This window comes from Otolemur garnettii, unplaced genomic scaffold, assembly GCF_000181295.1.
Source record: "Otolemur garnettii isolate 467f Iridium unplaced genomic scaffold, OtoGar3 scaffold00001, whole genome shotgun sequence".
In the NCBI taxonomy this organism is placed as follows: Eukaryota; Metazoa; Chordata; class Mammalia; order Primates; family Galagidae; genus Otolemur; species Otolemur garnettii.
In genome coordinates this window covers 37,896,516-37,920,401 of record NW_003852396.1, presented here as the reverse complement: position 1 = coordinate 37,920,401, position 23,886 = coordinate 37,896,516, and the positions used below count along the sequence as shown (strand labels likewise).

Genomic DNA, 23,886 nt, shown 5'->3' with positions numbered 1-23,886 from the left:
TGTATACATTTTTATAAATGCAGTTTTTTAAAAATGCCACAGAATCTTGGAGTTGGAAGGGATCTTTATACTCATGACCACAAAGGACACTTTGCTGGATCTGTCAAAGCTCTTTATTCATTGGATTTATTCATTAGTTTTTATTGACCAACTGTTTATATTTCAGACACTGTTCTATGTATGTCTGTCACAAGCTATTAGGAGAGAGAGGACAGATATACATGTCACAGAGCTTATGCAAAGTTGTTCCATCACTCATCCTACTGCCTTCATTTGATTCATTCATTTATTAAATTAATGAGCCCTACATCATGCTAGATTTTGAGGATACAATGATAAGAAGATCTGTTGAACTCATAAGCTATTGTAGAAACAAGCCAAGAAATTATAATTTCCTCTGGAAGGCCTATAACAGTCACATAGATTGGTGCTAGGGGAGGATAGTACTTCTGTGTCTGCTTGAGGAATTCGGGAAAGGATGATCAAAAGGGGAAAGGAATCTGAGGCAGAAGAAGCAGCAGGCTCAGAGGCCTGGAGGTGGGAAAGGATGTGGGCCTTTGAAGAAGTTTATGTTCAGGAGAATAATGGGAGACAATGACTAGACAGGCTAGTGGGGCCAAATTACAAAGACCTTATGCTAGGCTGGAATTTGAGGTCAGTTTTATGGAGAGGACAGAAACAATTCATAGTTAAGAATTAACATCTGTGTTGGTTTTCTTCTCATTCTAAGTCTGGCTTTAAAATAATTCTTTTCTTTGACTTTTGTCTTTAGCATTTTTTTCTAAGTGCCTGCTATTTTGGGCTTTCCGCTTCCTGATTCTCTTAATATAGCATCCTGCCACTTTAATGTCATTTTAGGTTACTTGCCTATTTACTTTGGGGTTATGACCTTTTTGGCTCTTGGAGAGCTCCTTCTGTAGCTATATACTTTGTCTGAAAGGGTCTGTCTCTAAAGGGCTTAGTCAGTAAAAGGAAAGACCTGCCAAGTTGGCTGAGAGCTAGGGAGAGATAGCTATTGGAGAAGGGTCAGGTATATGGGGGAAGGCCCCTGAATCAGAGGTTTTTGTCCTGATGCTTCTGATGTTGGCATAGTTATATTCTTCCTTCTGATCTCCTGTAGTCACTTACTGGTTGGCCTTGCTCTGAGTCTGTGTATCTGAGGCCTCTTTGGCCTTGCCTTATTTATAGTAACTGACAGTTAAGAAGTGGCCCAGCAGCTCAGGAGTTTAATGTTGGTGAGGGCAGCCATCCTTCATGTATCCAGTTAACAATATTTGTTGCCTCAAGACATAGCCTATGCTGTCCCTTTAGAGGGAACATGTCTGAAGTTCCAGTGTCACTCATTTAGGACTTTGTTCTGGAATCTTGCCAGTTGAAGAAACTGGCTTTGAAAAGAAGATTGGTTAAAGGTAGGAAGGAAAGATAAGAATATTTGAAAATTTGTTCAAATATAGCGGACAAAGTCCCAGGGTCTTGAGTTCTGGCCCTGCCACTTATTAGCTTTGTTTTTTTTTTTTTTTTTTTTTTTAAATCTAAATTCCTTTCAGTCTAAAATAATTCTATGATTCAATAATGTAACAGGCAGTGTCTATACTGATTAGATTTGGATCCTTGAGGTAGATTGAGTGGCAGCATTTTAGCTTTTGAGCTCAGCCTCTAGTGAATTGAAATTGTAATAGCTGTATTCATTATACTCAGAATTGAATGAGTTATTAATAAGCTCTTCCTTAGTCCCATATTATCTCTGTTTTACAGACTAATTTTTTTCAATAGGATTTCCTTAATTGTATCAAATGTTTCATTCTTAGGATGCTTAAAATGTCTGATTGCTTTAATCACCAGGGAGACTAAACAGTCTTAATTACATCTAGTATTTTTTATTTCATTTGAGTTTTTAGATGAGATTTAAAGTAACTTATTTTAAGGATATGTCTATTCTCTATATAACTATGCTATTGTAAATTTAGAAAGTTTTGGTCATATTACATTAGTATTATCATTATCTCTGATAATTAGGTTATGGACTAGCATAGAGAGGGGTTAACTTCTTTAAGAATAGTTGATGACACTATTTTTTCTACCCTTCCCCCATTTTTCTTCTAATTGCCTTTGGACAGTATTAATTTATATTTTCTGTTCATCACATTTTTATACTGCATGTCAAGATTTTCTTCCTAAAAAGCAGAGGGTTCTTGAGTTTGGTTGTTTCCCAAATGTCTGCTTCCTGGTGAGCAAATGTTGGTAGTAATTTGGGGAGTATGTCTTTTAGTTTTAGATGCCATTTTTTCAGTAGAGATATTGGTGAATTTCACTCAGAAGGTGAAGGGACTGGGATGGTGAAGATCTTTAAATAATGTGAAGGACAGCTCAGGATGTTGGGATGTAGAAAAGATGGCTCGCTTCTAGGAAAGATGACCAAGGGGACACATACTCATTTTCTTCACGTCTAGAACACTGAGACCTGTAATTTGTTAAAAAAAAGGCTAGGAATATCTTTAAGGAGGACATAACTAGGCATGACCTATAAGACTTATAGGGAGATAATTTTGGCTTAGTATGAGGAGAAACATTCTGTTATTAGTGTCCAGTGAAATGAGCTTCTTGGGGAAAGTAAGGAATGGGTTCCTTGTCATTAGAAAATGTCTTAATGGCTCGGCGCCTATAGCTCAACCAGCTAAGGCGCCAGCCACGTACACCTAAGGTGGTGGGTTCGAATCCCCAGCCCGGACCTGCCAAACAACAATGACGGCTGCAACCAAAAAATAGCCGGACGTTGTGGCGGGTGCCTGTGGTCCCAGCTACTTGGGAGGCAGAGGCAGGAGACTCGCTTGAGCCCAGGAGTTGGAGGTTGCTGTGAGCTGTAATGCCACGGCACTCTACCCAGGGTGACAGCTTGAGGCTCTGTCTCAAAAAAAAAAAAAAAAGAAAATGTCTTAATAATAACAAAAAAAAAAAATTTTATAGTTCTGTGTCTTGTTTGGAACCAGAAAAGAGCCTGAATAGCCAAAGCAATCTTAAAGAAAAGAAGCAAATCTAGATGTATCACAATACTAGACTTCAAACTATACTACAAGGCTGTAGTAACCAAAAGCAGCATGGTATTGGCACAAATGTAGAAACATAGACCAATGGAACACATCAGAGAACTCCACGTACAACCAACCACAGATACAACCAACTAGTCTTTGACAAAGCAGACAACAGTGTATACTGGAGAAAAGGAGTACTATTTAATAAATGGTGCTGGGAAAATTGGGGTGTCATATGCAGAAGAATGAAGCAGGATCCATATCTTTTATCACTCTCAAAGATTAATTCAAGATGGACTTAAGACTTAAATGTAAGGCATGAAGCCATAAGCATTCTAGAAAAAAAGTAGGAAAAACTCTTCCAGATATCAGCATAGACAAAGAATTTATAACTAAGACCCCATAGCAACAACAAAAAAGTAAGTGGGACTTGATTAACAAAAAATTTCTGCACAGGAAATAATCAAAGGAACAAATAGATAACCTAGAATGGGAGAAAATATTTGCAAGTTATATGTCCAATAAAGGGCTAATAATAAGAATCTATAGAGATCTCAAGCAAACCAGCAAGAAAAAACCCAAACAACCTCATTAAAAAGTGGGCAAAAGACATAAATAGGAGCTTTTCAAAAAAAGATAGACACATGGCCAATTAACATGAAAAAATGCTCAGTGTCACTGATCATTAGGTTTATAATTAAAACCACAATGAGATGGCACCTCACCCCAGCTAGAAAGGCTTTTATTGGGTGGTGCTTGTGGCTCAACGAGTAGGGCACTGGCCCCACATACCAGAGGTGGTGGGTTCAAACCCAGCCCCAGCCAAAAACTGCAAAAAAAAGGGAAAGGCTTTGTTTGAAAAGTCCAAAAACAATAGAGAAAGGAATGCTTATACACTGTTGGTGAGACTGCAAATTAGTACAGCCTCTGTGTACTGCAATTAGTACAACACTGTGGAGATTCCTCCATAGTGAAAGTATATCTTACAATCAGATCCAGCAAGACCACTGCTGAATATTTACCTACAGGAAAAGAACCCATTTCATCAAAAAGATACATGAACTCAAATGTTTATTGCAGCGCAATTCGTAATTGCAAGATGTGGAATCAACCCAACTGCCCATCAATTCATGAGGGGCTTAACAAAATGTGGTACGTGCATACCATGGAATACTACTCAGTCATAAAAGGGATGAATTAATGTTTTCTTTTTTTGGCAGCAATTTGGATGGAACTGGAGGTCATTGTCTTAAGTGAAGTAACTAAAAAATGGAAAAATACCACATGCACTTGCTATTAAATTGGAACTAAGAGATGAGCCCATGTGCACAGTGGGAAGTGAAACTCAGTGGAAATCAAGCAGTTGGGAGGAGGGGATGTGTGAAAACCTACTTAAGGGGTACTGTGGGCACTATCTGGGTTATGGACACTTACAACCCTGACTTAAGCATTACAAAAGTGAGCCATGTAACAAAAACATTTGTATTATAATATTTTGAAATTTAATAAATATTTCTAAAATAGAAAAACAATACAAGAAAAAAGAATAAATGAAGGGAAAAATGTAAAATATCAATGTAAAATATCAATAGTATCCATGTCAGCATCCACCAGATCTTCTGTGAAAGAAATTCTGTGCTGTACCAGATGTCCTCAGGTGCTCTGCAGTTCTTAGATTCTATGACTGCCTCACCACTACTGATGCTAGGGTGTGGCTCCTTCTCCAGTCTAGGTTTTGCTTTACTGATTTATGTGATTAGTTTTTATATTCCTAAACATGCAGTATCCCAGAAAGCTGTGATGTGGTGGATGAAAATGTCTTACATTGATTTTTTAAAAATAATTCATAAAGTGTATATATGTATACCATGTACACATACATACTTAAACATACTCATTTGTTTATACAATCGAGAGTCATACATTTTTAGTTTTGTTTTCTGTTCCTGTTGTTATAAAATATCAAGCTTTATGCTGTAGAGATCTCTGAGTATCATAAGGAAATGTCTTTCATTTTATTTTTATTTATCAAATTGATTTTTGAAAAATACAGCTCTCTTAAGTCCTCAAAATAGACCTGACAAAGAACTTCTGTGGAAGTAGGAATTTAAAAACTGATGGTTTTATTGTGAGATTATTTGAGATAGATCTATAAATAAAATAGTATGGACATTCAATTAGTGTCTTAGATATTTAAGAATAGGAAGTGGGAGCACTATGGTCATTTTGGAAAATTGTGTTTTCAGACTCACTTAGTAATTGGATTGTTGAGTGCTGTATTAGTGGTTTCAAATGGCATTACAATTCATTGCAATTCTGACCTGGGGTAATAGATGTAAAGTAAAATGAAATCCATCTTCCTGAAGAACTACTAGTTATATGAAATGATTAAATATGATTTTAAAATAAAGCATTAAGTGCAAACCACTAAGAGTTCAAAAAATGCTTATGGGTTCCATGAAAGATGATTGAATACATTTAGCTTTCAAACAGTTTGCTCATTGTGGATACAATGCCTTTATATTGATGAAAGTTATCATGCCAATAAATTAATAAAATAGGGGAAGTTACATATCTTCTCTTTGAAATAGACCCATCCTTTAGGGACAGAGAGTTCTCTTTCAGGACAGACTTTTTGTTAAAGTGATAAGGCTTCCTCTAAATGTTTGATCTCTTAAGTCAGTGGAGAAATCCTTTCTAGGATGAACCTTAGTTCAATGTAGGTGTTATTAAAGCTTTGATTTGGTATTGTGAGGAGGAAGAAACTCATCATGCTGGGAAAATTTCTCTGGTGACAAAGATGCAAGTTATCTTATATGTGGATAAATATATTTCTGAGCATTTATGCAGAAATATCACAAGATGTGAACAAGAAAACCATGCAACATTGTGTCTATCAGTTTCACAAAGCTTTCTTAGGAAAATGAGCTGAGTTAAAATAAAGCATCTGAGGAGGTTTGGGTTAAGTTTGGCTCCAGGGGAGGAATGTGACTTGATGGGGAGGAAGGAAAAGGCATTAAAGGAGGAAGTTGGAGGGATGAGTGAAGGAGCAGATAGATTCCTCTGCTTAGCTGAGGCTGCATGTCTGAACTTGTAAGTAGAGGGAAATGTCAGGGATAATGGGGTAAGGGGAAGTAGGGTAGGTGATGGGAACTACAGTGCCTTTTTCATCAGACCAGCTTGCTCCCAGACTGGTTACAGCTGGGAAGACAAAGCCACCTTGAAATGGTAAAGATGATAGCAGATAACCTGTGATGAATTGTAGCTGGAATTCAGAGAGGAGAGACTTGTAGCTACCAGATCCAGGGCAGCTTCTGTGAACCAAGTTTTAGGTTAAATAAGCAAGAGCACTCTAAGTGAGGGAAGAAGAGCATGCTAATGACCTTCTAGTAAGAATGGACACTTGGTAAGAATGTGAGGAGATAAGCAGTGAAATGAGATTTCAATTCTAGGATGCTTTTTATAAAGCATGTGGCCTTTAACAAATCACTTTTCTTCTTTGGCTTTTATTTATTTGTTTCATTTATTTTAAATCATTTAAATTCATATTTAATAGGTTACTCTTAAATTAAAAAATGTTCATCTACAAAAGGGATAAAAATATATGCTTTGCTTCCCTCATAGTTGTTGAAAACATTACAGTGTCCTTTAAGAGACCTTTTATTTCTGAGATTCTTATTCCAGGAATTGAACTAAAGTGTTTGAAAATAAATGGTAAAGTAGGAATACAAATATCTATTGGTGGTGACATTTGGTATTTAGTGTATAGAGACTATGTAAATGTGTGTCTATATAGTGGCAACAAAAGCTGGAATGAAAGATTTAGATTTGATGTAAAACCTATACCAAATATGTGATGGCTCCTAATTGCCTCACTCATAAAATTCATACTCTAGCTGATCTGTTGGGGCCTGCTAATTTGTAGTGGTTATAAAACAGACAGACGTGGTTGAATGACATACAGTTTTGAAAGAACTATCAAAATTCCTTCACTGAGAATAAGGAGTAAAAAGGATTGGCAATGGATGTAATTTTGTGATTTCCAAGTCTTCAGTACCATTTAAAAGACAACATTGAATAATAGTAACTTCAAGGGATTATACTCATTGTTTCATATATATTTGATTTGATTTGATTTGATTCTTATAGTAACTATCATTACCCCCATTTTAAAGATAAGGAAACAGGGGCTTGGAGAATTTGCCTGATGTTACACACTCGTAAATGGCAGAGCTGGGACTTACTGTCTACAAGGTCTCTGCTTATGACTATTATTCTACATATTCTTTTAAAGTTTAATTATTTTGGGGATAATATAATAGTTGCACTTGGCACATAATTTAAAAATAAAATGGTGTCTAATGGAAAAGTCTTTCTTTTGTCCCTGTCCCCTTGACACCCATTTTACTTCCCTGGAGTCAAATAACAATGACTTCTTTCAGAGATGTTTTTTATGTGTGTGTGTAAATTAAATATGAAAAATATATGTATACATCCCCCTTTTAAAAGCACTCAGTGGGCCTTTTGCTAATGACCCATGGAGCCATCAAGAAAGGGCAGATTAACAGCACCACTTTTGGGTGAAGTGGCCGCATTTTGTTTTGTTTTACTTCAATCAGTGGTGTAACAAGATGTTCAAAAAACAAACAAAAAAATGTATACAGTATACGTACAGTATGTTATATATAAATTTCACTCCCGTTTTATACAAATGATAGTATATGATAGGTACTGTGTTGAACCTTGATTTTTTTGGGGCCTAAAAATGTCTTGGGGATTGTTCCAATTCAAAAAAAGCCAATTTTATTAAAAATTGCTATATAGTATTCTGTGGCATGGATGTACCACAATTTACTTAACTAGTCCCCTACTGAAGAGCATTTGAATATTTTTTAATACTTTGCTATTACAATGTTGTAATTCAGATAACTTTGAATTTAAGTTTTTTTGTACTTGCATATATTCACTGTATATGTTAAACAAAAAGCTAGGGCATTGCTAGGAGTATGGTAGGATTCACCCCAGGAAGAATTATGTTTTATTACTAATACAAAAGTTTTTTTAAAATCCCAAGTACAGGTGTGTGATAAATCATACATATGTCAGTAGTTTTCTATCAGCAGGGCTCCATATCAGGCATTGCAATCATATATATATGTGAGGGCTTGTAGATTTCAAAAATGAGAAAAGAGAAAGGTTATGGGATAGTTGACTGACTTGGAGTGAGAGATGTCTGTGTATGAGCAGACATTTACTCAGCAGAGTGAAACTTTCATTCCTAAAAAAAAATAACTCATTGCTGCATGAAAAGACTTCCCTGAAGAGGCACTGATGCGTTTGACCTTTATTAGAATTATGGTATGATTCTTGTTCAAGAAAGTTACCATATAAAAACGGTTATAATGGCTCTCTTTCCATTGAGTATATCCAGAAAATGGGCAAAAGGGAATTGTGAATATCTATATGTAAAATGAAGAAAGCCAAAGTAAGCTTTTATGTAAAGAACGTCAGAGCTGTAAGGTGGAATGGAGTGCAAGTGGTATGTAATCTTCATAGCTTCTGCATTGGTAGACTGTAAAGTGAACATGAAGGTAAATGTTAATCTTTCATGGTACTTTACATTTTTCTGTGTTATTGAGTGGGCAGTTACTATGTCCATGAGTGGTTCTAGATATTTAAAAAGAACGCATACAGTATAGAAAAATAAGATAGTTATATGCCCAGAGGAATAAACTCAAGGAAGATGAGATGGCAAAATCAAGAAACATGCCTAAAATTATTCTGCATATAGCCTGTAGCATAAATAGTAAAAATAAATGAAGTTTGTGAATAGTCATCCAGACTTTTGAAATTTTTATTAAGACTGAGTTTGATTTGCTCTGCTAATATCCTAATTTGTTAGTGATTAATTCTTGAAGTATCTTTGTTGATTTTTCTTTCTGGCTATTTTGTGTTTCTTAGATATTAGCTCTACAATCTATAGTTAATGACCTCTAGAATGCAGACAAAATCACTTTGATGAAGATTTTAAAATGTTTTATCCAAATTGTATAGTATTTGAGACATAATACTTGATTGCAAAAGAATAATACTACCATATTTTAGTAGCTGTATCACATTAGCTAATACAGTATATGGGTGGTGCACACCTGTAGTCCTAGTTACTTGAAAGGCTGAGGCAGGAGGATAGCTTGAACCCAAGAGTTTGAGGCTGCAGTGAGCTATGATTGTGCCACTGCACTCTAGCCTGGGTGACAGAGAAGACCTTATCTTTAAAAGAAAAAAAAGTATCCCTTCGCGCCCCACAAAATCCCTGAAATGTTAACATTGTTTAATTACAGAACATACACAGAAAGCCTGAAATTCTCGTTGCCTAGATTAGTGCGGTTGACTTACTTCCTTTCAGTAGCATAAGCTTATTTTTTGAGTCCTACTTTTATTTTTGTAGAGATAAGATAGTCACTGTATAGTCCAAGCTGGAGTGCAGTAGAATGACTACAGTTCACTGCAACCACCAATTTCTAGACTAAAGTGATTCTCTTGACTCAGCCCCCTGAGTAGCTAGGACTATAGGCATTTATTTCTGTGATTGGCCCGTTTAAAACAAATTTTTTATAGAGATAAGGTCTTCCTGTGTTGCCTAGGCTGGTCTCAATCTGTTGGCCTCAAGTGATTCTTCTGCCTTGGTCTTCCAAAGTTCTGGGATTATAGGCATAAGCCACTGTTACTGGCCTGAGCCCTCCTTTCAAAATAATGATGGTTAAAGTTCATTCATAGTCAGATCACAGATTGGGATTGCAGATGTATTTTATATGAAAAATGCATATTTTCTAGTTTTCCATCAGTGAGCCTCAGAGTCTTTTACTCTTTCTGATGAGGACTGTTCTTAAGTTAAACCAAAAAAGAGCATGTATAGTATAGAAAAATAATATAGTTATTTTTAACTATATTATATGGATCAGTGACTAGAATTTATTGAAAGCAGTTGCTTTACGACATTTTGATGCTTCCTGAGTACATACTTGAAATTCACCGTAGTTTTTGAAAACCTTATTTTGAGATAATTACAGAGTCACAACCAATTATAAAAATAATACACAGATCCTTTGTACTCTTAATCCAGTTTTCTCCACTAGTAATATCTTAGATAACTGTAATGTAATATCACAACCAGATAGCTGACACGAATAATAAATCCATACATCTTATTCAGATTTCACCAGTTTTATGTGGCGTGCAGTGGCACAATTGTAGTTTGCATGTACCTTCAAACTCCTGAGTATGGTGATCCTGCTGCCTCAGCCTCCATGATAGCTGTAGCTAGACCCACAGGTATACATTACCAGGCCCAGCTCATTATTTGTGTTTTCACTTTGTGTTTCCAATGCTCAGACTGGCATTTATACTTAAAATGTTATGAAGGAAATACATTTCATGGAATAGAAATGTGCCTCTTTTCTCATTTTCTAAGTCCATTTAAAAAAACTTGGATGATGAATTTTAATTTTTATGATGTCCCTCCTATGCATGAGTTTTGGTATATGCTTTTGAAATGATGTTTAGAGTGGTTTTGCTGAATTTAGGCAACCAATGGCTTGTTTAAAACATTAAAAATCCCCGGGGGATAGAGTAGTTTTTTTTTTTTTTTCCATGTCCTATTTAGAGTTGTTTGGAGTCATCCAGAGGTATTTTGTGAATTGATAAAACTCCAGAACATCTACCACTTGCTTTGTTTAATAGCATTACTGTTGGAGTTTGGTAGCAAATTTCCTGGTTTTGAAGCCTGTCTCTACCATTTATTAGCAGTGTGGCCTTGTACAAATTGTCTAACCTTTCTGTGTTTTGATTTCATAATCTGTAAAGTGAGAATAATAATGGAGCTTATTTCATAGAGTTGTCATAAGAATTAAGTGAGATGATGTCCCAAAAGTACTTACACCAGTTCCTGGCACATAAAGATATTTAATAAATGTTAGCTATTACTATTCAGTATGAGAAAGTTAATATCTGGTGTATTCACACATCAAGTGGTTGAAGTACAATTTGTGGCGCATATATATATATAGCCAGATAGATAGTAATATATCATAAAAATTTTATCTATAATCTGAAAATGGATTTCAGGTTTATTTATTTCCTCTTACAGCATTAGATGGTTTCATGAACATCAAATAGTTTGGAAAGTACTAAATGGAAATGAAATCTTGAAGGCCTTGGAACACGCTGTCTTGATTTTTGATTCTAATTTTTGTTTTGAATGAGAGGTCGTCTTAGAACATAGACAGTTTTTTTGTTGTCCATGCAAATTATGGTCACTACTATGAATTTCACAGACACTGGTTAAATGCTGATAGGGAGAGAGAATTAGAAGAATTAGGAAACTGCTGCTGTTTGTTTTCAATTCCCCTTCCATCCTCCTCTTAGAGGTCTGTCTGCATTTTCCCTGTTGTGGAGGCCTGATTTCTGTTTGCAGGCATCTGGCATATCATCCTACAAGTGTTTTCTATGCCATATGGAAATGTTGGTTTGTTATTGATTGGCTAACTAGATTAAGATAGTCTCCTTTTATCTCCCTTTCCATCCTGTAGTCCTATAGAAGACATTCTAAGCTTCTTAAGGCATGTACAGTACCCCATAAGGTAGTTTCTGCCACTCTTTTTGGCTTGTATCTATTGAGATGATCATATGGTTTTTCTTTTTCAGTCTTTTGTGATGGTAAATTACATTGATTTTAAAAGTTAAAAAACCAACCACACATTCCTAGGATGAACCCTACATTATCCTTGTTTTTATTGTGGTAACATATACATTTAAACAATTTTTAGTGTCCAATTCAGTGGCATTAATTGTATTCACAATTTTGTGCAGCTATCACCACTATTTCCAGAATTTTTCAGTATCCCAAATAGCAACTCTGTAATGTTAAGCAGTAATGCCCCATTTCTCCCTCTCTCCTCAGCCCCTGGCAACCTCTAATCTTTCTGTCTTTATGAATTTGCCTATGTTAGATATTTCATGTAAGTGGAATTATACAATATTTGTCATTTTGTGTTTGACTTATTTCACTTAGCATAATGTTTTCATGATTTATCCATGTTGTATCAGAGTTTTGTTCCTTTTTGTAGCCTAGATAATATTTCATTCTATGTATATACCACATTTTGTTTATTCATCTGTTGATGGACAGCTGGGTTGTTCGGACCTTTTAACTGTTGTAGACAATGCTGCAGTGAACATTGGTTTACAAGTACCTGAGTTTCTTCTTTCAGTTCCTTTGCATAAATACCTAGGAGTGGAATTGTTTGTCATGTGATAACTTTATATTTAGCTTTTTGAGGATTTGCCAAAATGTTTTCCACAACAGCTACACAAAATTTAAGTCCTAGCAACAATGGGGTGTATGAGAGTTGTAATTTTCCCTCATCTTCACCAATCCTTGTCTTTGACATTAAGAACATTTGAAGCCATTTCATTATTTTTTCATGTGTTGGAGGATTTATTTATTTAACCTTGTCACCCTTTTAGTAGAGTGCCATGGTGTCATAACTCACAGCAACCTCAGACTTCTGGGCTCAAGTGATTCTCTTGCCTCAGTCTCCCAAGTAGGTGGGACTACAGGCACCCATCACTACACCTGGCTATATTTTTAGAGATGGGGGTCTCGCTCTTCCTCAGGCTTGTCTTAAACCCATGAGTCAGACAATCAACCCGCCTCGGCTTCCCAGAATGCTAGGATTACAGGTGTGAACCACCACGCCTAGCCTGTATTAGAGGATTTAAGGTGTTAAAATATTAAGAGTTTGTATTGGGGTTCATGCGGGATGTTGTTATGCAGTTACTTGTAATGTCTTTGTGTAGTTTCCATAACATGGTAATATATTGAGAAATGTTCCCTTTTTTATTTTCATGAAGAGTTTATATATTATAGAATTGGTCTTATTTCTTCTTTAAATGTTTGTCATAATTCACCAGCAAGGCTATCTGGGCCTGGTGTTTTCTTTGTCAAAAAGTTTTAACTATAGATTGAGCTGCATAGAGACAGTGCCAGGGTAAGTGAGAGCCAACGAGCACTGAGAGACTCTGTGCCTCACTGAGGAAGAATAGCTAAACATGAGCAAAGGAGATCCTCAGAAGCTGAGAGGCAAAATGTCATCATCTGAATTCTTTGTGTAAACTTGTTGGGAGGAGCACAAGAAGCACCCAGATACTTTAGTCAGTTTCTCAGAGTTTTCTAAGAAGTGTCCAGAGAGGTGGAAGACCATGGCTACTAAAGAGAAAGGAAAGATTGAAGACATGCATGCCTCTGGGCAGGGGGTGAAGAAGTACTCACTGGTAATTAAGCTGCCAGTTTTGCACCAGCCCTAGTAACTTGAAAAATTTGAATCTGGTGCTGTTCACTGAGTCTTTGTGTAACTGCAAAAGCAGGAAAAGAAGTCAGGACTCCTGTTGCCCTGTGTTTAGCAAAGCAGTCCTTGTCTTAAAACTTTGCTCTTGGAAAAAAATAAAAAAAAAATTTGAAGACATGGCAAAGGTGGACAAAGCCCATTATGAAAACCTATATCCCTTCTAAAGGGGAAACAAGAAGTTCAAGAATCCCAATGTACCCAAAGGCCTCCTTTGGTGTTTTTCTTGTTCTTTTCTGAATATCACCCCCAAATCAAAGGAGAACTTGACCTATCCATTGGTGAATTTGCAAAGAGACTGGGTGAGATGTGGAATAATACTGCTGTGGATGACAAGCAGCCTTATGAAAAGAAGGCTGCAAAAACTGAAGGAAAAATACGAAAAGAATACAGCTGCTCACCGAGCTAAAGGAAAGCCTGATGCAGTAGAAAGGGGAGTTGTCAAGGCTGAAAAAAGCAAGAAAAAGAGGAAGAGGAAGAGGAGGAGGAAGATGAAGATGATGAATAAGTTGGTTCTAGCACAGTTTGTTTTTTCTTGTCTTTTAAATCACTTAAAGCATGTACTCTTTTTAAAGAAAGAAATTGAAATGTAAGGCTGTGCTTTTGTTATTGTTTCTTAGGGATAAATGGCCAAGAGTACTATTTACTGGGCCATATGGTACTGGGCCAATTTTAAAAGAAACTGCCAAGCTCTTTTCCAGAGTGGCCATATACCATTACGTGTACCATCAACAATGTGTTAGTGATCCAATTTCTTCATATCATCCCAGCATTTGGTACTGGCCTTTTTTTTTTCTGTTTTCATTTTGGATAGTTTCTATAGCTGTGCCCTCCCTGATTTTTTTCTTTGGAAGTATCCAATCCACTGTTCATCCTACCCCTTATATTTTTCATTTCAGATATTATGTTTTTCATCTGCGGAGATCTCATTTTAAAAAATATCTTCCATTTTTTTCCTTAATCATGTTTACATATTTCTCTACCTTCTTAAACATGTGGAGCATATTTTTATGATTCTTGCCTGCTAGTTGTGTCATATGTGTTATTTATGGGCCATACTTTCCAAAATCTTTGCATGCCTGTTAACTTTTAATTGGTTGATATGACGTTTATATTGTTGGGCTTGGTGGATTTAGTTGACTTCCTTTACATAGTGTTGGACCTGTTCTGGCATGCAATCAAGTAGCTAGAAATCAGTTGAAGCCTTTTGATATTTGCTTGTATGCTTAGTTAGGGCAAGTCTGGAGTAGTCTTTAGGTTTAATCATCTCTATTATTAATATGAAACTTTTCTGAGGATTCTTCTTGCTACCCTATGTAGTATAAGGTCTTTCCTCTCTGCCTGATAGGAACAGAAACTGTTCCCAGTCCTGTATAAAGTCTGGGAGTTGTTCTGTCTTTTTCTTGCAGAGCTGTCTCCCTTCCTCGTCTCTTCCCCACTCTACACCAGCTTTGGGTAGTTTAAAAACAAATTAATTGATTTTTTTATTATAGTAAGTTCATATAACAAAAAATCCACAATTTTAACACATTTTAAAGTATGTATTAATAATTAGGTGGCATTAGTTACATTCACAGTTTTGTGCCTCCATCACTTATATCTATTTTCAAAACTTACCCAAATAGAAACTCTGTAGCCACTAAGCAATAAACTCTTCCTCCCTATCCCTGATAACCTCTAATCTACTTTCTATCTCTATGAATTTGCTTATTCTAGGAATGTCATGTAAGTGGAATCATACAATGTCTGTACTTTAGTATCTGGCTCATTTCACTTAGTGTAATGATTTCAAGGTTCTTCCATCTTGGGTATTTTTGGTTTTGCACGTGGTTGTACAGCTTTTAGCCAGAGAGGCATATGTATCCTATAGATCTCTGTAACTCTCTTTTTGCGCAGCTCTTTCCTCAACTAAGCTAGACTGCTGGGCTTTTGGGGTGGGGTGTGTGTGGGGGGGGGTGTGAGATTTTCACTCCCCATGCTGCATTCTGGAAACTGCTTTTAGGTGGTAAACAAGTACAATAATAGAACTCACTGTGTTTTTTTCTCTCTACTGGGTGTCACAGTCTTGTGCTGCTTGTTGTGTGATCATCTGAAAACCATTGTATCATGTATTTTGTCAGTTTTCTAGCAATTTAAGGCAGAAAGGTAGATCTATACTCTGTTACTCATTTTTTCTTGACCTAAAGCAGAGATCACTTGTATGTGAATATATTTAACAGGTTTATTGAGATATAATTGACATGTAATAAACTTTACATGCTTAAAGTATAAAATTTGATTAAGTTTTATATACATGCACACTGTGAAACCATCATCACAATCAAGATAATGAACTTACCATCACTCCCAAAAGTGCCCTCATGCCTCTTTTAATACCTCTCTCCTGCTTCTCTCTACTTCTTTCCCTGTTCTTAGGCAAGCCCTGATCACTGTTCTATCGTTATAGATTAGTTTGCATTTTATAGAATTTTGTATAAATGGCTTAATACAGTACTATGTTGTTGTGTGCATCAATAATTTATTCATCTTTGTTGCTAAGTGCATTGTGTAGATACACCATAATCTACTCACCTCTTGATGGACATTTGGGTTGTTTCCAGTTATTGGCAGTTACAATAAAGTTGCTGATACATTTGTATAGTACATTTGCTAGTACATTTGTATAAGGCTTTTGGTAGACACATATTTTCAGTTTTCATCGGTGAATACCTGTATGTTTATAGAAAACTATAAAGCTGTTTTCCACCATGGTTGTACCATTTTGTACTATATACTCTTATCAGCAGATGAGAATTCTTGTTACTCCACATCCTTTCTAATACTTAGTTTTATCAGTCATTTTAATCTTTGTAGATGAATCTCATTGTGTTTATAAGTTACATTTATCTAATGACTATATTTTGTGATTTTTTTTATATGCTTGTTGAATATTCACATATCTTTTATGAAGTATTTGTTCTTTTGCCCCTCTTTTGAAACAGGCTGTTTGTCTTATTATTATTGAATTGTAAAAGTTACTTATAACTATGGATACAAGTTCTTTATAAATATATGTACCATGAATATTTTTTCCTCTCTTCATTTTCTTAATGGTATCTTTTGAGAAGAAGTTTTAAATTTTTTTGCAGTCTAATTTATTGTTTTCTTTTATGGGTAATGTTTTTTGTGTTCTTTGTAAGAAATCGCTAACTTATCTGAAATTCATGAAAATTTTGTGTTTTCTTCTAGGAGTTTTAGTTTTTGCATTTGTGTATATGATGAATTTCAAGTTATGTTTGTATACAGAGTGAGATAGGAGCTGAAGTTTAATTTCTTTTTTCTTTATGAATATACAGTTGTGTTAGTACCACTTGTTGAAGAGACTTTTCTTACCTTGTTGAATTGCTATGCTATTCTTGTCAAATATCAGTTGACTTATGTTCTCTTTCATTAATTTGTCTGTTATCACACCAATACCACAGTGTCTTGATTACTGTGGCTTTATAGTGAATCTTGAAGCAATATAGTGTTAGTCTTCCAACTTTGTTTTTTTTTTTAAGTTTGTTTCAGATTTTCCAGCACCTTTGCCTTTACCAATACATTTTAGAATCAGTTTGTCCATTTCTATAAAATGTGCAGCTAGATTGAAAATCATAGAATAGACCTTAATAAATCTTACCTGGTGATATTTCTTAGAAGTCCTTGTGGGGGCCTTCTCCAGATGGTATTTCTTGAGAGTACTGATCTCTGTTCTATTTGAAGGTCTACAACTTCCAAAAAGGAAACTTTTTTAGAATAAATACTTTTTTTGTTCTGTGCCTGGATATATAATTTCCTTGTCTACTTTAGTGTCTTTGATAAAACTGAATTGTTGTTTTTTTCAGTTTTAAGAATGTAAGTATTGCTTTTGTACAAGAAAAATGAGAAGGCAGTATAGTACATAATGGATTAAGATATGTCTACAAACAATGTATAAGAGAATGAAATTTTTTCTCTCAGAATTTTGTTTTTTGAGACAGAGTCTCACTGTGTTACCCCAGGCTAAAATGCCATGGTGTCATAGCTCACAGCAACCTCAAATTCCTGGGTTCTGGCAGTTCTCCTGCCTCAGCCTCCCAAGTAGCTGGGAATACAGGTGCCCGCCATAGTATCTAGCTAATTTTTTATTTTTTTATTTTTTTTTTAGTAGAGACAGAGTCTGACACTTGCTGAGGCTGGTCTTGAACTCCTGAGCTCAGTCAATCCACCTGCCTCAGCCTCCTGGAGTGCTAGGATTACAGGTGTGAGCCACTGTGCCCAGAGTTTTCTCTCAAAATTAATATTCCTTCTGCTGCATTATATTTCATAGATAGGATATAGGGAAACATTCAGGAAGGGATGCAATTTTATGGAACTGTACTTAGCGCAGTGTCAAATACTATAATAAATAGCTTTATTGCTTTTTTAATTTCCAGATAAACTTGAGTTTTCTAAAAATTTCAAATAGCCTCCTTTTTGCTATTATCTTGAAATATATTTTAATATTATTATATATTAGCAACTTTTAATAGCAGAGAGAATTACATTACAATATGTATAATATTTTCTAGAATTTGTCTAACCATGTTGTGGTATTCATTTTTGTAATTATTTTTGAGTTGTGGTTTTGCATATGTAATACATTATACAATTTATGGTTCTAGTTACATAAATAAGTTCTTTTTAGTCTCCTGAGGTCAATATCTATAAATATTATGGATAATATTTTAGAGGAACTTTGATGTCATTTTAATGAGTTCATGTTTATTTTGAATAACTGAGTAGTAACTTTTAATTTCAACATAGAGTGTTCTCAGAATAAAAAATGTGACTTACTGAAATGAATTAGGGCACTGCAGGATGTGATAGAAAAAACTGAGAACTATATTTATTTCATTTAATGATCATATTGCTTTGTGATAAAACAGTCTATTTTGCTCTGGATGGCAGTTATTTTGTAGTAAAGAAGTACCTGGGAATTATAGATAATTTTTCAATTTTATGTGCATTCCTGTCAACTGAAATTAATTGCTGATTTGGATTTTCCTTGAGAAAAGAGGTGGAAATTATATTACTAACTTTGAAGGGAGGCATTTTAAAGACATTAATCAGATATATTTCCCTAGAAGCAGTTGAATATTGTTTTAAAAAAGTTTAGAATCCTATAGGCCCAATTAAAGAATAAGTTAATTGTAGAAAAGTGCTACCATGTATGATTTAGATACTCTGAGACTTGTGACTGATTTAGTATGTAGCTATGTGCTAATTACATGTGCTGTAGACATTAAGTATAATACAAGCTTTAATTTTGCTTTTGATTTACAAGGTAGTATCTTTTGTTCATTAGCTCCATATCAGGGTAGCAAAAAGACTTCTCAGTATTTCCCACAAAGTGATATCTATCCAGGCATAGTTCCTTGCTTTTGATTTTCCCCATTGTTCTGTTATAAACATAAATAGTTCACGATTTCTGAAAATGGGAGGACTAACTGAATTGGTGTTGTTTTAGTTTATTATAGTGAAGTCCCTAAAGAAATGTCTTCTTATAAGGACTCTTTTGCTTTTCTTTATATCCACTGAAATTATGATTTGCCTCTAGCCATAATTTCTTCCAGCCACAAGTAACAACTAATAACTTTATAGTACTGAACTATGTGTCAAGGAGTGTTCTAGATACTTTTCATTTTTGATTCATTGAATCTTCACATTACCCACGTGAAGTAGGTAATAACTTGTTTTCACATTTTACAGATGAAGAAACAGATGTTATACAACTAAAAATTGACAGAGTTGAACTATTAACCAGAGTCTCTATTATCAACCCTATTCCATGTTGCCTTGCTTGAAATGACTAAGAAGTAAATTTTATTATCAGTGTTTTAAACATTATTTTAACAATGTTATAAGTTAGACAGCTGTTAGCTGTATTAAAGACCTTTCCAACAAGCTTGTTTAGTAATTAAAAACATTTCCACTAGGGGTCAGTCTATCACCTGGTAATATAAACACTGTTCCCTGGTGTGCAAAATTTCAAGTTTACTAAATTAAAGTAGTATACTAAGAAAGAGACGTGGGTAGCAGAATAAATTTTGAATCAGAAACATAATAAGAAGACATCTTCATAGTAATAAAAGCATATACAACTATCGTAAGACACAATATTGGCTCAAGCGATTATATTTGCAGAATGTAATCAAGAGACCCTGTGAGGTGTTGTCTGCTGTAGAAAAGGATAATGACCTTAATCTTTACTTGTTGCCTGTAAATTAACCATATGCTAAACATTAAACCAATTTTGGGTTACTAGTGCTCCAAATTTCTTTTCTCTTCTTTTCTCTCTTTCTCATTTTAGACAGAGTTTTGCTCTGTTGCCTGGGCTAGAGAGCAGTGGCATCATAGCTCACTGCAACTTCAACTACCTGGTCTCCTGCCATTCTCCTGAGTAGCTTGGATTATAGGTGTGCACCATCATGCCTGGCTAATTTTTCTGTGTTTTGTGGAGATGGGGTTTTGCTATGTTGCTCAGGTTGGTCTTGAACTCCTGGCCTCAAGCTATCCTCCTGCCTCAGCCTTCCAAAGTGCTAGGATCACAAGTGTGAACCACTATACCTGGCCTCAAATTTCTTATCTTGACTCATTTAATTCAGTCAGATACCAGAATATACTCAGAGAGTAATGAAATAGGGAAATGATTTAGTGTCCACTAAGAGATACTCTGATAATTTTAAGGCAATATGGATCTAAGAACTTTTTAAAAAAGTAACCTAGGAACCTTTATTTCTTAGTTCGTAGACATTAGAAATAACAAGGCAATAACAAGATGTAGAAACTAAAGAGTTTTATTTAGAAGATGTCAGTGGCATTTACAACAACCACCAAATAAACAAATGGGACTTAATTAAACTGAATAGCTTCAGTACAGCTAAGGAGACAGCAACCAAAGCAAATAGACAACCATCAGAATTGGAAAAGATACTTGCATTTCATGAATTGGACAAAAGCTTGATAAGTAGGATCTACAGGGAATTCAAATTAATCAACAACAACAAAAAACCAACAAGGCAAGAGAGATGAATAGAACCTTCTCTAAAGACGATATATGAATGGCTAACAAACATATGAAAAAATGCTCATCATCCCTAATTATCCCTAATCAGAGAAATGCAAATCAAAACTACTCTGAGATATCACCTAACCCCAGTGAGAATGGCCCACATTACAAAATCTGAAACCTGCAGATGCTGGCATGGATGTGGAGAGAAGGGAACACTTTTACACTGCTGGTGGGACTGCAAACTAATACAACCTTTTTGGAAGGAAGTATGGAGAATCTTCAAAGAACTCAAATTGGACCTCCCATTTGATCCTGCCATCCCATTCCTGGGCATCTACCCAGAAGAAAAAAAATTATTTTCTTATAAGAACTTTTGCCCTAGACTGTTTATTACAGATCAATTACAATCGCCAAATTGTAGAAACCGCCTAAATGTCCACCAATCCTGGAGTGGATTAACAAGCTGTGGTGTATATATACCATGGAATACTATTCAGCCATTAAAAGAGATGGAGACTTTACATCTTTTGTATTAACCAGGGTGGAGGTGGAACACATTCTTCTCAGTAAAGCATCACAAGAATGGAGAAGCAAGAATCCAATGTACTCAATTCCGATATGAGGACAATTGATGACTTAATACACAGTGGGGGGTGGGGAAATGGGGTAGTGGGGATAGGAAAGGAAGAAGGGAGGTGGGGGTTCAGGGTCTGTGATATACCTCTTGGGGGCGGGACACAATTATAGGAGGAAATTTACCTAACAAATGCAATCAGTGTAACCTGGTTCTTTGTACCCTCAATGAATCCCAAGCAATTAAAAAAAAAAAGAAGTTATATTTTGAGGTAATTTTTGTGCTTGTAAAAGTGGTGAGTCATATTTTGGAAGGATTAAATATAGAGAGTCTAGCAGGGTCCCAAGTACAGAGTAATTAATCAATTGACCAGTTATGTTATATGTAAGTGATGGTTTTGGCTACTGTAGGTTAAATAAAGCCTTTTAGGCAGCCTTCAAAGTAACTGAAACAATCTGACTTGACTTCACATTTGTCACACTGGAAATGAGTGGCAACATGCAGAGGAAGCAGGATGGGGTGGGGGGTGAAGCCAGGACGGGGGTGGGGTGGGGTGGGTCAGCGGAATTTGTAAGTCTGAGTAGGTAATAAATTAAATTCAGGAGATTGTTGGTAGGGTGAGGGACAGACAAGGAGTCCTATAGGTAGAGATAGGCAGAAGCAGACAGGATATTGGGATTCTAGGTAAACACATTGTATCTAAGACCCAAGAAGTCTTCAAAGGCAGCAGAGAAAAACACATGAACCCAGAGGTAAGAATTAATGATTTTTAATAGTACCTCTCTCTTACCGTGCCAGGTACTATGCTAAGAGCTTTATGTGCATTATTTCATTTCTTCCTTATAGTAATCTTGTGAGGCATGTTCTAATCCCTTTTCATAGATGAGATGACTGAGGTTCAAAGAATTTCAATAACTTGCCTAGGGCCATACAGCTTGTGAATGATAGAACTGAGATTTGAATGCGTGACTCCAGTGATGAAACTCTGTTTTCTGACATAGAAGGTATAGTTTTATGCTACTTGGGATGCAAGGATGGCCATAGGTTTATGTCCAGTGGAAAATTAATGCCATCAGTAAATCCCAATGACAACACAAGCAGAAAGTTAGGACTTCCAGGGAGGTTGGGGTGGGGATATTTTTGTTAAAAAATATGAAGTATCTTAACCTTTGCCTACAAATCACAGGGAAAACCTATATTCTCCATGTGGCACTGATTATGGTGGTGAATCTCTCTCTTGTACTTCTCACTACTTTGTTGTTTTTTTCTCTCTTAAAATCCACTAATTATCTTACTAGGTGTTCTCTCTGTTGCCTTGGTTTTTCATAAATGACTCTCCTGGAGGTGCCCTCTCGAGGGTTTTCTAGAGTCTTAATAAGAAGAGTAGTGGGCAAACCTAAAAGGAAGTTTAGGGATCACTAATTTGGTCTGTCAGTATACTTTTGTCACTTTATTTTTATACCTGCAGGCAGCAGTGCTTCTGAGACCTTTTGGTCCTTTAAAGATAGCTTTGATCCTGGATCTCTTTCTGCTTGGGATATATTTTTGAAGGGACGAGGACAGAATGTCAGCTTTCTTCTCCCAAAGGCACCCGTTGCTGAATTTCCCCTATAATCTATAGCTTTCATCATTTCTTCCATGTTGATGGTGGCGCTAAACCTGGGGAATAGCATTTATCTTTTGTTTTTTGACCTAAGTGACTGGTTAATGGTGAAAGGTCCATCAGCTAAGAATGCTTTTAATAAGGCCCTCTCTTTTGTGGTCTTGCCAGGGTCTATCTGTGGTCAACTGCAAAAAGTATTTCTCAAGTTTCTTCACTCTTTTCTTCTGAAGCTGCTTGAAGGTGTTACTTAGGAAGAGTATATCCACATGCTGTACAAGGGCAAGCAAATGGAAAGTTCTTCTCTTTATATAGCTTTTAATCTCTTGGGTAAAACTTTGATTTATTTTGACAAAATAATACAGAATTCTTAACCTACGAGTATAACGTAACACTGAATCCACAAGTGCCATACTCCTTTCTGAGCAGAGAAGGCTCAGCAGAATTCTGTAAGATCAGTGCCTATTTTCTTCCATAAGGCTTTTGAGATTAAATTTCTTTACCCTTATCAATGCCCAAACACCTCTCTCTCTTCTACTTACTGTTTTATAGGGAAGGCAGTCATTTATGGGAATTCTCTACAACTAAATCTATATACCCACTTCTCAGATACCTTTCCAACTGGCCTTTTACTAATTTCCAGTCTTGTCTTATATTCTGAAGCTAAAGTCATATTTTACATATACAAATCTGATTATTTCAATTTTCACTTAGAACTTATTTATTACTTTGCATTGCTGCTAGGATATAGCCTCATATCTTTAATGTAGCTAATGAGGCACTTTAGGATATCTTGCTATCATTGTCTTTGACTGACAACCTTCTTTTTCACAGTCCAGCCATACTAGTCCTCTTAAATTTACCCATATCTGCCAAGTTCCTTAATGGATCCTCTTTTTGGAATACATTTTTTGCTTTCCCAAGCTAAATGACCTATCTTTTAGTCTCTACTTGTGTCACGCTTTCTGGGAAATCCTGCTGTAGTCACAGCTCTTTTAATATTAGATCAAGTTAGTTGCATAATTTTCTAGGTGCTTTTTGTGCCAGGAAGTTCTTGAGCACTCTCCTTTTATGTGTGTGTTGTCTAAGAACCTGGGAATACCAAAAGGTAAGTTCCATGTACCTTGTGGAGAGTGAATTGTAAATCTGGTAAGTACAATATAGCCAATTGTTGGTGTAGAGTATTGCTGTTGATGAGTGGTCCCGCAGAGCCCAAAAGGACAAACTAT

General features: G+C 35.7%; 1 non-coding gene across 1 annotated transcript; it reads left to right on the top strand.

The window, feature by feature from the left end:
- Nucleotides 1-7,525: 7,525 nt before the first annotated feature.
- Nucleotides 7,526-7,661, top strand: LOC111724646. The gene has a single exon (XR_002772914.1). It is a non-coding gene; the product is annotated as a small nucleolar RNA SNORA21 (small nucleolar RNA).
- The last annotated feature ends 16,225 nt before the right edge of the window (nt 7,662-23,886 follow it).